The sequence below is a fragment of the Erpetoichthys calabaricus genome, chromosome 4 (genome assembly GCF_900747795.2).
Source record: "Erpetoichthys calabaricus chromosome 4, fErpCal1.3, whole genome shotgun sequence".
In the NCBI taxonomy this organism is placed as follows: Eukaryota; Metazoa; Chordata; class Cladistia; order Polypteriformes; family Polypteridae; genus Erpetoichthys; species Erpetoichthys calabaricus.
Window position 1 is genome coordinate 259,875,407 of NC_041397.2, and position 18,433 is coordinate 259,893,839.

The 18,433-nt window shown below is 42.5% G+C and overlaps 1 protein-coding gene across 3 annotated transcripts in view; it reads right to left on the reverse strand.

Moving 5' to 3' along the window:
* The window catches only part of dop1b (DOP1 leucine zipper like protein B), a 220,362-nt gene that overhangs the window by 201,282 nt on the left and 647 nt on the right, over positions 1-18,433 (reverse strand). The window lies entirely within an intron of this gene.

An 18,433-nucleotide genomic window follows, 5' to 3' on the forward strand; every position in this document is an offset into this window, starting at 1 on the left:
TCCTGGACAGTGGCACAGTGCTAAACAAAAAGCAGTGAACTAACAATGTAATGACAGTTGGAATGTAACTGTGCCTGAAATGTTTAAAAGAATACAGTCTATTTGAAAGGAAGCGAAGGCAGTGTTGCACAGTTGCTAAAGAACTGTCCAGCAACACATTGAAATGACAGTATAATTCTCACTGCTCCATCATTGTATACCTAAATCAAAATGCAGTGTTCAAAAAGAATAAATCAACAACTTCACTTCAAGAATGGCTAACTGCACTGAAAAACATCTACAGTAATAAGGGCATGACGCTTTCATAAAGTCTATGCAGACACCTAATTTCTGAACTTGCTTAGTTCAATTTGGTATAACAGGAAGCCAGAGCCTAGCCTTACAGCACTGGGTGCAAGGCAGGACCGAACCATACCATGGATAGGTGCAAAGCCATCACACCCACTCACATGGCAAATGTATAGAGTTACCAATTCATTTTATGCATCATTGTGATATAGGAGGAAAGGAGTCTCCGGCACTACCCATTACGCCATCCAACTACAGATTGCTATTTTTAATAAAAACAGTACTTCTTAATTAGCAAATAAAAAATATAATGTTCTGTGAATAGGCCTTGCAGGTGCAAATTTTCCATGAAGACTTGTGTCTTCTTTAAAATAAAACAATCATCCATTCAGCCCTGAGCTAGCCCTGGAAAAAACAACAGTCCATTGCAAGGTACACACATCCACCAATGGACCAAATCAGACAAACACCAAGTGAAAACAAAGAGACTCAACAGAGGTGGAAGACTAGCTGGGAATTGAACTCGGGTCCAAGTTGTATAATATGTAAACCCTAAAGGATACACCCCTAATTCATGTAAATACAGTTCCCTTGTTTGTAGACTCAAAAATCAGTTGATAAAACAGATTCTTATAAAATTCAACAATATTTAAACTTTACCACTGTTGTCACACACGCGCGCATGGGAGGCAGCTAAATGGCTTGAGTAAGGGCAATTCCGAATCAGACTGGGATGTGGCAGAGTGCACTGACTCTTTTTCTCCCTTTCCTGCAGACCATTCACAGGAGATTCCACCTGGCCCTCTTAATATCACTTCTGGGTCTGAGCCTGGGCCTATGGAAGAAGACCTTGCCGGCTCCGGCCCCTGTGATGTCACGTCTAGGCTCGAGCCTATGGTTAAAGACCCCTATGAGCCCGACCCCTTTGATCTCACTTCCTGTCTTCCCCTTTAAACACCTCCACCTTTTCCTTATTCCCTTAGTTCTGTTTTGGACTCGGTTTTGTGCACATCAGTGCTGTTATACATTTTGCAACTAGGATACCAATATAAGGATGGCTGCCCCAAACCTTTTTATGACTCTTATGTCTGGTTTTTGTGACACTGTATACAGTTTGGTTTAGGAATGGTGAGTAAAAGTGTCCAAAGGTTTTATTGCAAAGTATACAGTATTTAGGTCTACTCAACACCACAGTCATTAAATGATTTGAACAGGATATGTTGCTTCTCATTTCATAGTTATGAACCAGTCAGTGATTAGACATTTCAAAACAGGACAGTTTTTGTTATCCCAGGAGCAATTTAGAAAAAAAAACAGTAAATCTAACTCTGTGACTTTTGATTGAGAGTAGACACATTAATTCTTTGTATGTTTTATCCAGATTCAGGTTTGTTTCTTTCAACTACACAAAGGAGGCACTCCATGCTAGGAATCCAAAAAAAGATCCAAGCGTTATGAGTTGCAGTCCAACCCCTCCGCGCCTTGCTGTTGACCATCAATTGATTACATTTTAGTTTTTATTACTGCCATCACAGTGGACACCCTTCCAGCTGTTTCGTTTAAAAAAAAAAAAAAAAAAAAAAAAAAATTAGTAGAAACAAAAAAGACTTTATGGTAGATTTAAATAAATATGAGGTTCCTGGCAAACTGTCTACCCTTACCAGCTAACATGAGGGTACCCTCACCTTCCCTGCTACCTCCTACCCAACAGAAAAACTAAGCTTGACCCTTAGTGAATAAACCTAAGCTCTGAATTACTCTCCTAAACTTAACACCTTATTTCACTCGAACTTTCAAATGTTTCAGTTCAGTATAGAAAAGCCTCATAGGATTCTGGCTATACACTATTATTATACCCATAGCAGTAAACAGAACCCCCAGCCCCTTTCCCAAGCTAGAGAACTCGCTTTTCTATACCTATGGAACTCTCTTTTAAATTTTGGTCAGATAATGCAGTGCCTGAGTTCTAGCCATGGCTCTGAGGGATGTTATCCCCTGACAATAAAAAGATAAACAAACTTTAATTTAAGTGAAAATAAAAAGATAAACTTTAATTTAAGTACTAAAACTACTCCATGAATATAGACTAATGCACTTATTTACAAAACTGTCCAGCAAACCTGAACTAAAGAGCTTTAGGTAAGAACACACCTGAAAAGTTTCTTCTACCTGCCACTGTAATTAAAAATGAAAAAGCAGGTTCTCTCAATCATTCCAAAAGAATCAGATGTGTTGCAATGAAGGCCTTGAGAGAAAAAAATAGTATTTACTTATAAAACATGTATTATCAAGCTGATGCTTTTATCCAAATCACTTAACAAATACATAGTGCAACTGCCTTATTTCAATAAATTGAGAGTTGGCAGCTGAAATGAACTGCGCATAATCTCATAGTGAGTCAATGGAAGGAGTGAAGAAGGAAGGAGCTCTGTGGCTTACAGTTCAACACTCTATCAAATAGTCTGTATGATATTTACTTGTGCTGTTTTGTTTACTGGCACCAGCTCTATAGTACGTATATGTAAACCGTTGTATTTCTCAATAAAACAGACACATAACACACTACTCATCATTTCTTGCTATGCTAAACATTCTGACATAATGGGTTTATATAAAGTAAATTTTTCCTAAATCCACATACAGTATATAACCAAACATAAATTACATTATTTTTACAGTTTTTCTTTTTGTCTATTTGTTAAACCACCTAATTTCATATGCAGTACCTTGCAAAACTATTCAGAACCACGACCAATTCTCAGATTCTACTGAATAACAAATCCTAGAGTAAAATGTTTGCATTTGTGCTAGTTGTATTTCAAAACATTGAATCACATTATTAGATTCTATAATATGACATGATTTTAGGTTATAAAAACTTGTAAGAAGAATTTACCACACTTGAACATTCCATAGAGGCAATGACAGCATAGGTTTATAGGGATAAGGTCTGTATATATCAAGTAGAGTACCTGCTTAGCACATCTTCTGTGATTTTGGTATATAATTTTACTTTATTTACTCCAGGTTATTAAGGTTAGCCAGATAATAGTTTTGAATTACAATTTTCAGATAGTGCCACAGATTCTCAGTTGGTTTGAGATCAAGGCTTTGACTGGGTCATTGTAGGACATTCACCTTTCCTTCACACCCAGGTTTGGGATAACAGTCTTGCTGAAAGATGAACTTTCACTCCATCTTCAGTTTTTTTAGTAGACTGAAACAAGCTCTCCTCAAGTATTTTCATGCATTTTCACCATTCATTCTCCTTTTTATTTTAAGCAGATGCTTAGTCCCGCTAATGAAAGACTGCCCCATGGCATAATACTACCATCACCACTATACTTCATTATAGGTATGGTATTTTTTTGAGGCGTTTTACATTTGCATCAGACAGATCTTATTGAATGCTGGTGAAAAAGCCCAATCTAGGTCTCAACTGATCATCTAAACCTTTTCCTACAATGCAACCAAGTCACTCATGCCTTTTGGACATGCCTGCTTTCTTTTAGGCCACCCTGCCATACAAGTCAATGTTATTCAATACTGTTGATACTGCCACTTTGGCACACTTTTATACTGGTCTTAGCTGTTGAACTTTGTAGCTCCTTCAAAGTGATTGTTGGCCTCTCTGTGACTTCTTCTTTGTAAGATTACAGAAGTTAATTTTTCTAGACAACTTCTGGGTGGTTTGACATAGCTTCCACTTTATGACAAACAACAATGTCCACTGGGACAATACTCCCCGCTCATTTTTCATATTTTATGTATTTTTCTATAACTGGTCTGGAATGCTCTTCATTTTCACATCTGTCTTTCAGAGTCACAAGCCACTCTAATCTTAGGGTTTTTATTGACTGTAGTAGCTATTTTAATGGATTCATTGGTGGAGGCCAACTATAAGGCAATTATGTCCTTGTTAGGTACTTATTTTCCACCTGTTTAATTAAATCAAAGTTTTTCAAAATATAGGAACTGAATACTTATGAAGAAGTCATTCCTTTTCTCTCTCACTAACATTTTTTTTTCTAACACAAAAAATACAATATTAAAAAAAATAATTTGGAGTTTTAGCTCTTTAAAATATACAGTACTATGTAAAGGTTTGGGACACTCCTGATAAAAATCACTGTATCAATTTATAACTTGCTAAGCTTTTGAGGCAGCAACTTCATTTTAACATATTTTATACCTTATGGAAATAGCAACATTCCATCCATCCATCCATTTTCCAACCCGCTGAATCCGAAAACAGGGTCACGGGGGTCTGCTGGAGCCAATCCCAGCCAACACAGGGCACAAGGCAGGGAACCAATCCCGGGCAGGGTGCCAACCCACCGCAGGACACACACAAACACACCCACACACCAAGCACACAGTAGGGCCAATTTAGAATCGCCAATCCACCTAACCTGCATGTCTTTGGACTGTGGGAGGAAACCGGAGCGCCCGGAGGAAACCCACGCAGACACGGGGAGAACATGCAAACTCCACGCAGGGAGGACCCGGGAAGTGAACCCGGGTCCCCAGATCTCCCAACTGCGAGGCAGCAGCGCTACCCACTGCGCCACCGTGCCGCTAGCAACATTCCAGTAGTGAAATATATTTATTGGACCAACAGAACCAATTTAATGTGCATTTAAACAAAAATTGTTAGGTGCATAAATATGGGCGCCCCAAAGGAATAATCTCATCAATATTTAGTAGAGCCTCCTTTTGCTGAAATAACAGCCTGTAGACACCTCCTACAGCCACTACCAAGTCCCTGAATTCTGACTGGTGGTATCTTGGACCATTCTTCCATACAAAATGCTTCCATTTCAGTCAGGTTTGATGGCTTCTGAGCTTGGACTGCCAGCTTCAAATCAATCCATACGTTTTCAATGATGTTCAGGTCTGGGGACTGGGAACTAGAACATTGTACTTGTACCTCTGAATGAATTCCTTGGTAGATTTTGGACGGTGTTTTGGATCATTGTCGTGCTGAAATATCCAAACCTAACATAACTTCAACTTTGACATTCTTGTCAAGAATCTGCTGATACTGGAAGAAATTCATGTGGCCCTCAACTTTAGCAAGGTTTCCAGTACCGGTGCTAGCCACACAGCCCCATAACATGTTGGACCCTCCATCAAATTTTACAGTAGGCAGCAAGTTCTTCTCCTGGAATGCTGTGTGTTTTTTTCGCCATGCATGGTGCCTCTGGTTGTGACCAAATAACTCTACCTTAGTCTCATCTGTCCACAGTATTTATTTATTTATTTTAAAGTTTCTGGTGTCAATAAATGGACGCTTGAGGGTGCTGTTGCCCCGTGAAACCCAAAAGACAGATGCAGACGCATGTTTAAAAACACCAAGAAGTATTTTAATTTTCTTCTTTAAAGTGCCCCAAAGCACTTCCACCACAATAAACTGGTAATAACTATAATAATCACACAATACTGAAACACAACAATTCTCCTCTTCTACTCCCAGCAACTCTGTCACACTCCCTTCCAACTCCGGCTCGCTTGCTGGGTTCCCATCAGTCCTTTATATAGTCCTTTGCCCAGAAGTGCTTCTCCTCTTCTGTTCACGTGACTTGTCAGCACTTCCGGGTCAGATGGGGGATCACATTTTTCTTCAGCCCGGACGTACTTCTGTCCTTCCGTCCCCATGACTTGGGAGTACTACATTGGAAACCGTGTAACGGCCGACCCCTTTTACCCAGCCGACAGCTACACCTCCAAGACCAGTGGCCTGGATAATTTACTGAGGAATAATCTTACTATCAAGCCGTACTTCTTACCAATTGAACTTTTCCCCACAATCGACGGTGAAAAATATAAGCACACAACAACAGGATGTAAAATTCAAACGGGTTATATGTATTAAGTAAAACAAGACATGCAAAAAATAGAAACATATATAAATATAAATATCCCTCTACCCCAGCAAAAACAAGACACCACCAAATATATATATATATATATATATATATATACACACAACAAAAACCCTCCCTTGTCCCTGTAACAAATAAACACACAACACGAATAACGACAATGAATGACAAACTGAAAATGAATGAGTACGTGAGTCCGGTAATAAAGAAACTGTCCTGAAAGCGGATGACTGAATTAGTGAAATTGCAATGTTTGATTCTCCCCGGAAAAAATGGAACAGCCTCACCGTGAATCCTCGTGTATGTGGTGGATGATTAAGTCCTACCCCGGGGTATCTCGTGGTGAGGTCCTTGAAATAAATCCGGCAGATGGAAAAACAAACTGGGTGGATAAGCGCAATATGGAAAACAGGTACAGGTTGCTCGTGGTCGTAATGGTGAAACAAAATCTCCTTCTCTCCTCTCTCTTCCTTCTCCTCCTGCTGGCTTAAATAATCCTGTGACGGCTGTGATTGAATGATTGTAAACAGGTGTTTTCCAGGTTTGTGGCTGTGGTCTCCTTCCATCATCAGCATAAACTGATGCACAAACAGTAAACGGGACAATGAAACGAGACACACTCAGTACTGACATTTAACACTTATGTGGCCCCGCTACATTCCCCCCCCCCAACCTTGGACAAGGGAGGGCCGAAGTACGGCTTGAGATTGGCCACATGGATTGTGTCTATCTTGGAGTCAGTGCCGATACCCCTTTGAAACTGGAAGTTGACTGGAGCTGTTTGAGATATGATTTTTGCTGGACCTAACCATTTAGGCACTAGCTTGGCGGAGAACCTTTTGCTGGCATCCGAGAGATGGTGAGCTCTAATCCAGACCAAATCACCCGGCTGAAAGTGCGCTTCCTTACGCCGGGCATTATATAACTTGGCATGTCTGGATGTCGAACTCACCAACCTCTGTTGGATTCTCCGCCGTAATTCCTCCATTTTAAATAGGTTATTGTAACTGGTGGTTTCTGGATTAGGGGCTCTGGGAAGGAGTCGGTCAAGCGGGCCCTTTAGCTGTCTGCCCAGCGCAACCAAAGCAGGCGTCTCACCTGTGGCTTCGTGCACAGCGGTGTTCAGGGCAAACCGGAGCTCGGGGAGCCATTTATCCCAATCCTGATGGCGTTCACCCACATAGGAGGCGATCATGTTCTTCAGGGTCCGGTTCACTCGCTCTGTCATGTTAGCCTGGGGATGGTAAGCGGTTGTCAGGTTTTTCTTCACTCCCCAGGCTGTATAAAGTTCATCTAATAGAGAGCTCGTGAACTGCGGACCCCGGTCTGAGACGATGTTCTTCGGCACCCCCCAGCGGGTGAAGATTTCGTTCTTCAGGGTGGAGCAGATCTTGTTAGTTTTGGCATCCGTTAAGGCAAACAGCTCCACCCACTTTGAAAAATAATCAATCACCACCATCAGGACGGTCTTCCTCGAGCTGGTAACAGGAAAAGGCCCCATCAGGTCGACTCCCAAAGTCTCCCCCGGTCCATCCGCGATTGTCGATTGCAGAAATCCTGCCGGTTTACCAGGTGGGTTTTTGAGCTGCTGGCAGGTGATGCACTTCTTCACGTGGTGGCAAACGTCTTTCCGGACAGACGGCCACCACGCAACCCCCAGGTTCTTTAATAAAGTTTTTGTCCTTCCAAGGTGACCACCTAAAGGACTGTCATGGTAGTAAGTTAAAAAGTCGGGGATGAGCCCTTCCGGGACGACTAGTTGGTGTTGCAGACCCCCAAGGGAGGATGGAGTGGTCCTGTACAGAACCCCCTGGAGGTCCACGAAGTGTACCCGGTCGGTACGCTGCTGTTCCAGTCCCTCCCTGATGCTCTGGCAGAATGGACTGGTGGCTTGTGCTTGAGCCAGGTCTTCCAGGCTTCTTGGCAGAGGGAGGATCATTTTCTTTGCCTCTGCCAAACACACCATCCCCGGTGGCTCTGACACCCTGGACAGAGCATCAGGCACAATATTGCCACAGCCCTTCCGATAGGTCACCTTGAAAGTGAAGTTCTGGAGGCGTAATACCCACCTGGTTAGACGGGAGGAGGTCTTCGGGTGATTAAATACCCAGGTCAGAGCGTGATGGTCGGTGTACACTTCAAATTCAACCCCCTCCAAATAGTGTCTCCATTTTTCCAGAGCCCACACGACAGCCAAACACTCTTTTTCAGCTGTCGAATAATTGAGCTCGGCGCCGTGCAAGGCTCGAGAGGCATAAGCGATGACGTGTTCAGCCTGATGGATTTTCTGAGTGAGCACGGCGCCAAGCCCCAGGTTGCTGGCATCGGTTTGTACCTGGAAAGTGAGCTGCGGATCTGGCTGGGCCAGAACGGGCGGCTCTTGAAGGTGGCTCTTTAGTTGCTCGACCGCGTCCTGGCACTCTGCTGTCCACTCCCACGGGACATCTTTTTTTCTTAGGTTGTTCAAGGGAGCCGCTATATCAGCCATCCGGGGAATGAACTTGTGATACCACCCCACTAACCCAAGGAAACGTTGCAAAGATTTCAAATCCGTGGGCGTGGGGGTAGTCTCGGATGGCTAAGGTCTTCTCGGGGTCTACAGTGACCCCCTCAGATGAAAGAATGTGCCCGAGGAAGCGTATGTGGGGTTGAATTAAGGTACACTTCTTCGTGTTCAGCGTAAGGTGCGCTTGATGTAATCGTTGGAAGATGGTGTCCAGGTCCTGGAGATGCTGTTTAATAGAAGGGGAGTAAATAATGACGTCGTCGATGTATACAAAGCAGATCTTGCCTATCAACCCCCTCAGGACTTGCTCCATGAGCCGCTGGAAGGTGGCCCCAGCATTTTTAAGCCCAAAAGGCATGACTTTGAACTGGAACAAGCCTTCAGGGGTGATGACTGCCGTCTTCTTCTTACTCCCCTCGTCCATCGGCACCTGCCAATAGCCACTGCGGAGGTCTAGTGTGCTGAAAACTGCAGCTCCATGCAGTGACTCCAGAATCTCATGAACCAGGGGCATGGGATATGCGTCTAGGCTCGTCTTCCCGTTAACCCCCCTGTAGTCCACGCAGAAACGATAGGTGTCATCCGTCTTCTTTACGAGGACCACAGGGGACGCCCAGGAGGAGGAAGATGGTTCGATTATTCCCTCGGCGAGCATTTGATCAAGATGTTCTTTAATTATGCCCTTTTTTAGTGGAGAAACGCGGTAGGCTCGGTGCCTTATTGGAACTTCGTCCGAGGTGTGGATCACGTGGGTAACTCCACGGGCGACTCCTAATTTCTCAGTCCACACCTCGGCCCACTTCTTCAGCACCGGCCGTACCTCTTCGGGCTGTTCCTCCACAGGGGCTGCCGCCGAGGTGCTTACGTCACTCCTCACTGCCGCGTAGAAGCCAATGAATTCCGAGCCCAGATCTTCTTTGGATTTATGAATGAAGTCGCATACCCCTTCCCCTGGCACCGTATACCCCCTGGGACTGAGATGGATGGTCATCCTCATGGTGGTTAAAGAGTCCAGCCCAAGGAGTAACGGGACAGACAGGTGCCGGTCATCCAGGACATACGTATCCATCTCCCAGGTGGTGGAAAGTACACTGTACCTCAAGGGGACTTTGCCCAGGGCTCTGTGTTCACTCCCATCTGCCAATACAAATCGGACAGACGGGGCAGATGTTAAGTTGTCTGTCGGTCGGCTAATCTTCTTCCACATGCTTGAGCGGATTAAGGTGTGATGGCTTCCTGTATCCACCACCGCATCTACCTGCCACCCCCGCAGCTTCACTGGGACGATCAGGAGGGACGTACTCGCTTGTATGATGGCGAGATCGGCTTCCGACCGGCAAGGTTTGGCTCGCTGGGGTTTTAGGGGCTGGGTTTCTCGTGTACTGGCTTGTACTTTATTCCAGTACGTTTTTGAGTTTCCCCAGTCCCGTTCCACTTGCGAGCCCACCTTCACCAGGTCTTCCACCGACCCCACAACCCCCCTGAGACCCCCAGCTAACCGCGGGTTGCAGGCATTAAGAATGCGGCAGACCACCTCTTCTTCAGACATAGCCGGCCGCCACTTCAAACACAAAGCCCGATATTCATAGGCGAAGTCCCGGATGGATTGTGAAGGCAGTTGCACCATGGATCGCAGCTTGTCCTCCAGTTCAGATTCATAGTCTTCCGGAAGAAAAGCCGCGAGGAAAGATCGACGAAAGGATCCCCAGTCTTTAATATTCTTCTTGGCCGTCAGCCACCAGCTCCGCACCGGCCCCGAGAGGGATGCCCCTATCACCCCCATAAGCTCTTCTGGGGTTAAAGGGTTAACAGCCAGATACGCCTCCCCTTCTTCCACAAAGTTGAGGACATCATCGATGTTATAAGGGGCCCCCAACTTGGGAAAGGAAAGGCGCACCCCAGGAACAGAGGGCCGACTGATGTATTCACCCCCCCCCCATGAGACCCGTACGGCGTTGAATGACGGGGTGACTGACGTAACGTCTGGAGACTCCTTCGGACCTCCCCCTGAAGAGTTTCTTGCCAGCGTTGATCCCGCCTCTGGAGGCACAACACGATTTCCCACCCCAGGAGTTGAACTTGCTCATTGAGATATTCTTTTAATTCCTCCTGGGAGCTGCTGATGCGAGCCCGCAAGGCATCTTCGCGCCCGAGCGCACTTTCAGCAACCTCGCGGACTTTCTCATCCAGCCGGGTTAGTTGTTGCGCCAGATCTTCCCACGGAGGCGATACATCCTCCAGGCATTCCTCCTCAGGTCCATGGTGATCTTCGAGGTACAGCGTCTGCAATGAATCCACCACCTCCTGCACCGCTGAACACGCTCTGACCGTGACGTGCCGCGCCCCGGCTACTCCATCATCACACCGCGGCGAAGCAATGGTGTCGTCCTGCTCGGCACGCACTATAGACATATTAATTGGGGAAATTGTTTAAAGGCAGACAGCGATAGATATTTATTTAGATTCCTCAGAGAGGGCACCACTTTATGTAACGGCCGACCCCTTTTACCCAGCCGGCAGCTACACCTCCAAGACCAGTGGCCTGGATAATTTACTGAGGAATAATCTTACTATCAAGCCGTACTTCTTACCAATTGAACTTTTCCCCACAATCGACGGTGAAAAATATAAGCACACAACAACAGGATGTAAAATTCAAACGGGTTATATGTATTAAGTAAAACAAGACATGCAAAAAATAGAAACATATATAAATATAAATATCCCTCTACCCCAGCAATAACAAGACACCACCAAATATATATATATATATATATATATATATATATATATATATATATATATATATATACACACAACAAAAACCCTCCCTTGTCCCTGTAACAAATAAACACACAACACGAATAACGACAATGAATGACAAACTGAAAATGAATGAGTACGTGAGTCCGGTAATAAAGAAACTGTCCTGAAAGCGGATGACTGAATTAGTGAAATTGCAATGTTTGATTCTCCCCGGAAAAAATGGAACAGCCTCACCGTGAATCCTCGTGTATGTGGTGGATGATTAAGTCCTACCCCGGGGTATCTCGTGGTGAGGTCCTTGAAATAAATCCGGCAGATGGAAAAACAAACTGGGTGGATAAGCGCAATATGGAAAACAGGTACAGGTTGCTCGTGGTCGTAATGGTGAAACAAAATCTCCTTCTCTCCTCTCTCTTCCTTCTCCTCCTGCTGGCTTAAATAATCCTGTGACGGCTGTGATTGAATGATTGTAAACAGGTGTTTTCCAGGTTTGTGGCTGTGGTCTCCTTCCATCATCCGTCCCCTTTTTCGGGGACGGCATAAACTGATGCACAAACAGTAAACGGGACAATGAAACGAGACACACTCAGTACTGACATTTAACACTTATGTGGCCCCGCTACAACCGAAATCCCCTTGTCTTTTGACAGCTCCACCTGGTGGCACCCACGGCACCCAGCAGGGCGGTGTATCCGAACTCCATGTCCCATAGTGCCCTGATGGGAATCCGGGGTACCACTGCACTCCAGGGAAGCTGCCATCTAGCGTCTTGGGGGAAGCAGTGTCGGCAAGTCACTGCCTTCCCCCATCCTTCTATTCCAGGGGCATCCCGGCTGGGTTGAGCTGCCGGCTGTCCATCACACTGGCTTGTCCAGAAAGAGGTTATTTCAATCTGTAAATTCTCCTCTTTTATACATATGATTGTCATTCCTAACAACAAAACAAATCCGCCAAAGATATAAGGGGTTAGTCTTTTGTAGGGTTGGGTTTTTGTGCGTTTTTTCCCCCTGTGGCTGGTCCTCAGTAAGAGGTTGGGAGAATGCACTGATAGCCCACACCCACCACACGCTGAACCACCTGGATTGGGACCACAGTGCAGCAGGTGACAACCTCAGCACCACACTGGAACAGTGTGAGGTTATTAACAGTGACAGGAGCACCAATACTGCCACCAGCCCCCAAGTCTTTCCTGCAAGTTGGAGGACCTGCTTGCAGGGCTGGATGCAGATTAATATCACACCCAGGACTATGCAATTGCAGGTCAAGGGCCTTGCTCAAGGGCCCAATGTAACAGAGTCATTTCTGGAATTTACAAAATTCGAACCAGTGCCAGAGATCCCTAGCCTCAGATCCACCACTCAATAAAATCATAGCAAAATGCCTCAGCCCAGAAAGTATATAAAAAAAAACTCCTTAACAGCAGCCCAAGATTTAAGATTGTGAGAAATAAACTTCCTTGGAGTCACGTGGAATATGTTGGGACTTCAATCTCACAAAATTCAGAAGGGAGCATTTCAGTGGTCTTTGATCCTCAGGAGAGGGAATTTCTAGGTTAATTTCTCCATGAAGTTGGCCATGGGACCCCAGAAAAATTTATGTGGAAATTCTTATGGATAGCAGTTATCTTCACTTGGTGTTATAGGTGTTTATAATCCATCCTTGTCATGGTTTTGCTGGAATTCTGCCAAAGCACCTCCTCTTCTTTTCATGTTTTTTGTTCTTAGTTTTAAAATGATGACTCTATTATTATATTGGCTTCCCCTTTTCCAATTATGTTTAGAGCCTAAGTGGGGGATGAGGGCATTCAACTCCAAGTAAGTGCCTATAGCTATTAGTGTAGTCACCAAAGGGCAAATACAAGATTGTTTGTTAATTGATTTGGCATTAACGTGCGCCCTTATTCAACTGTAAAAGCTTGTTTGTGATGTAACTCTCTAGTCAAGATCTTTGTTATCATAACTTCATGATTTAAGGATTTGGTTCTTGGTCTTCGGATTTGGACTTTGGAATTTTGTTCTCAATTTTTTGGCATGATCTGGATTATTCTGTCCTTATTTTTTCAGTTGTTATTGGGGTTCTTGGACTTAGTTTAGTCAATCATAATTTGTGGTCTTTCTTTGTTAATGTTTTTTCCCTTTTTTCCTCACTTTAGATAAAAAATAACAGGTAACTATTTAGTTAACTAATTAGTATTTGGTTTGCATGGCATGTGCTTGAGCATAAAATGCTGATTCAGCACTTTTGTGTATTTATCTGTTATGCTTACTTTAGAAGAAAATTCAAATGTCAGATAGGGTTCTATGTAATGTCACTGCTTTAAAATTCAAATTAAGAAAATTCACATGTATCTATGCCTACAAATACATATCATACCTATATCTACGCACATGTTCAATTAATGCAAAAATGCAGCCCATATATGAAAACCAATTTTAATAAATATATTAGATAAAAAATTCTCTAAAGATAAGATGTAAAATGACTGCCCTGGAAGTTTTTATGTGGATATTTTTACTAGACAGAACTTAAGTTCAGTGTAAGTTTGAACCACACAACACTGTCTAATTTAGCACATTAACAATAACAAAAAAAATCTTCAGTTTCAATTACCCACTTAAATCAAAGGGGTCAGTTAAGTGAATATCTTGTGATAGACTGGAGGTCTTTGTATGCTGATCCTATGATAATAATAAGCTACTACTTCCAGCCAGTGTATCACCTCTGCCTGTGACCTCTCTATTTCTGTTTGCTTAAGCATCTGGGGCTCTCTGAGTGTTAGGATTTCTGCCAGCATGTGGATTTGAAAGTCGCTAATGGCATTATTTAAAGGCAGGTTTAAAAACTTGAGACATGTGGCTTGAATACTCAGGGACATAATTTATACACTGAATACAGCTGAAAAGGTTTTATAAAAAATACAGAAAAAGAAGCAAATTATTTTAAAAAAAGAGAAAAATAAGAATATAAAATAAAGAAACAAAACATCTATGTATGCATTTACTGTATATGAACCATGCATATATTATGTAACAGGTCAACCCGAACACATTCACACAGACATTCCTATAGGGTCAATTTCTTCTTCTTCTTTGGGCTGCTGAAACATACATGGTGTTTAGAAGAGGGAGAAACACTTTACTGTCCATAGGAAAACACACTCACAGGGAGAATGTTCAGACTCTATACAGACAATACATGGGCTGGGATCTGAACTTAGGGCCTAGTTCTGAGGAAGTGCTAACCACTGCTCAAAATGAATAGTCACTACTGGTGACTAAATGTAAACTATTACAGTAATTTAATTTTAATTTAATTTTAATCTTCTGAAGACAAAAATAAGATGTGACCAATTGGTAACAGAGGAAAAGGAAAACAACATGGGAAAACCTGTTGGAGTTGGGACAACAACTGTTTTTATTAATGTATGCTGCATTCCAAGTGTCTCCAACACAGGCCAGCTGCAGACCACACCTTAACTAGGAAATATGCAGTGTGCTACATTAAAAGGTTAAGTTTGATATTTTTCAAGTCAAAGTTATTTATTCACAAACATGATATATATTAATTTACCAAATAAAATTGTGTTCTAAAGTGAAGCATTGTTTTTATAACTTTTAAAAATACTTAATCTCTTCTTACAGTTTACAAATATGTGCACTTTGGAACAGCAATTGTTTTAAGAAAATGTGCCTTTCACATTTATGAGGCATCTTTGTGATAATGGAAGGAAATTTCAAATAATAATTTTATCACAGATTCTTGGTTCCATTTTCTCAAGGTAAGGTTAAGTTTTTGGCTCGTTTATGTATTTGCAGTAGTCAAGAAGTTAATTCCCCCATTTCAATCTGCATAGTATTTTACATAGGTCACAAAGCAATACACACACCAAATGAGACAGTAGAGAAAATGGCACATAGGAGTCTCATTGTACTTTGTACACGTAATAATAAAACTGATCCAAACTGATTAAACTGCATGGTATCTATATATATATATATATATATAAAATCCCTATGTGCATCCAGGTGTCCGTGTGTGGGTGTCTTCTGATGAAGTGCGCATGCGCGGGGCACGGTGAGTGCGCGATATTACTGTCAGAGAAAGTTAGAGGCATTTTACGGAAATACAAACCAGTATTACTGCGAGAGGAAATTAAAAGTACACAATACATTGATGCATATTACAGCCACATACAAGCCAGTATTACTGTCAGAGGAGATTAAAGGCATATTACCGACGCGCACGCCTGTATTACCGCCAGAGAAAATTAAAGGTATATTACGGACGTACAAGCCAGCGGACGTACAAGATGGTATCCTTCAATAAGGGCGCGCCGCACTCAATTGAGGTCGCCCTTTTGAAGCTCGTCTTTTTGTGCGCGCCCTTACTGAATAGAGCCATACAAGACAGTATTACTGTTACAGAAAATTAAAGACACACAATACACGACGGCAGCCCACGAAGAACGGTCAGCTCAGCAAGTAAACATCAACAAAAGAAAGGCTGAAAGAAAGAAAAATACGACCAACAAAAAGAATGAGGTCAAAGTCCCTTGCCATTTAATATAGACTGTTCCTACTAATGTTTATGCACTACTGTTCTAGCGCCCGTTATTGTAACGGGCTAAATGACTAGTTTTTAATAAAAGCCTTACATTTTTTTAAAGCACCAAGCTACTTTAGCCTTTTCATGTATTTAACACGCATGACAAATTCATAATGGGTCTCTCTTGCTGGTGATATACTAATTAAAGAACTATGCACAATGTTTTTGAATGAGTAAATTCATGATCTTGATGCCAATCAATTTTTAAATACATGCTGATTATTTGTAGAACCTGGCACTTTAAGGCAGCAATGGCAGCGCACTCTGCCTATGTTAAAATATCCATGCTTAACTTTGTAAACTTCAACCTGATTAAACAGATGAATTGACAGCAGTAAATTGCCTCTATTGTGAGGGGGTCTTCAGTTTAAAACAGAATTTTATGTGGCAAATATATATCATGACAGCGAACAAATTACTTTGGATAGAAAAATATCAAAGTTATCCTTTAAAATGAATGTCTGACCGATAGGTCATCAATAGGACATGGTCTGACAGGTGAGAGCAAAAAAAAAACAATAGTTTGAGGGTGTCTGGGGGGAGAAGAGAGACAAGGCAGTGACTTTTAAACGTTTGAAGCGCTGCACAAAATGCAGATCACGCGGCACAGGAGCAGCAGCAAGCCAGTAGCTGATTGAGCAAAGAGGAGGTAAAAAAACAACTGTTATTTGTTTCCCATTGTATCACCATTTAAGAGGGGTTTCGGAGGAGTGAATGCGTTTCCTTGGGGTGCGCTCAGCCCCCCTCTTCACAATGGTGCGTAGCTGTAGAGTAAAGATCACATTAGCGCAAACAAACAGAAAATATTACTCGGTGAAATAACAGAACAGCCAAAAAAGATCGAATAGTGTTTGATGATGTCTGGGGGAGAAGAGAGACAAAGCAGGGACTTTAAAATGTTTGAAACGCCGCACGAAATGCAGATCACGCTGCACAGGAGCAGCAGCAAGCCTGCAGCTGATCGAGCAAAGAGGAGGTAAAAAAAAACAACTGTTATTTGTTTCCCATTGTATCACCGTTTAAGAGGGGTTTCGAAGGAGCAACTGCGTTTCCTTGGGGTGTGTTCAGCTCCCCTTTTCACAACGGTGCACATATATATACACACACACACACACACACACACACACACACACACACACACACACAAACATATTCATTCTCAGACTTGCTTAGTCCATGTCAAGGTTTCAGAGGGCCAGAGAAGTTGGGACCACCTCTGAACAAGGTGTCATTCCATTACAGGACCCACTTACCCATTTTTCCAAGCCATTCCCAATCTTCTATTAACCTAATACACATGTCTATGGGGATGTGGCAAGATAACCAGAATAAACAGAATAAGATAAAAGGAATACACTCAGTAATCATAAAGTAACAATGATGTATAAATGCTTGTTAGGTTTATTACGTACAAGCTGTAGCAATTACAGTACAAAAGAGCCAAGGATTTCAATTTGGAAATGACTTGACTAGTATAAAAATAGGGAGAAATAAGTAATGACTCCGGTTATACACAGCACTTACATTGCAATCACTTGAATATTGTATATTAATTCACTATTGGCTGTAGTATTATTATTTTTTTATATAAAGAAAAAAAATCCACTATAGTTTAACATATATAATACATGTATTTAAATGCCTGGATGGAAGCAGCTATATAACATATTGTTCAAAACATAAAACTGTGAAATTCAAACTATGATATATTTACAGTATACATATTTTCTAAAATCATTTTAACATAGTATAGTTTTATAAAGCATTGTTTACATACATACATACATAAATATTAAATAATTCAAGAGACTGTACACCATGTCTAAATTGTATTTTAGACATATGAAATTCCTAATATCTAGCAAGAATTTTCAAGCCTTCACCCCTTCAAGAACAGGATTAAGGTGATTTAAGAATATTTTAAGGATGACATGCTAATTTAATTTTTGAATCTCTTAAAATAAAAAAGTACATACATTAGAAGGGCGGCACAGTAGCGCAGTGGTAGCACTGCTGCCTCGCAGTTAGTAGACCTGTGTTCGCTTCCCGGGTGCTCCCTGAGTGGAGTTTGCATGTTCTCCCCGTGTCTGCGTGGGTTTCCTCTGAGTGCTCTGGTTTCCTCCCACAGTCCAAAGACATGCAGGTTAGGCGCATTGCCTATCCTAAAATTGTGCTGTGTGTGTGTGTACCCTGCGGTGGACTAGCACCCTGCCCGGGATTTGTTCCTGCCTTGCGCCCTGTGTTGGCTGGGATTGGCTCCAGCAGACCCCCGTGACCCTGTGTTTGGATATTGCGGGTTGGAAGATGACTGACTGACATACATTGGAATCGTTTTAATATTAACTATACGCAGTATCGCATATTAGACATAAATGTGTGAACT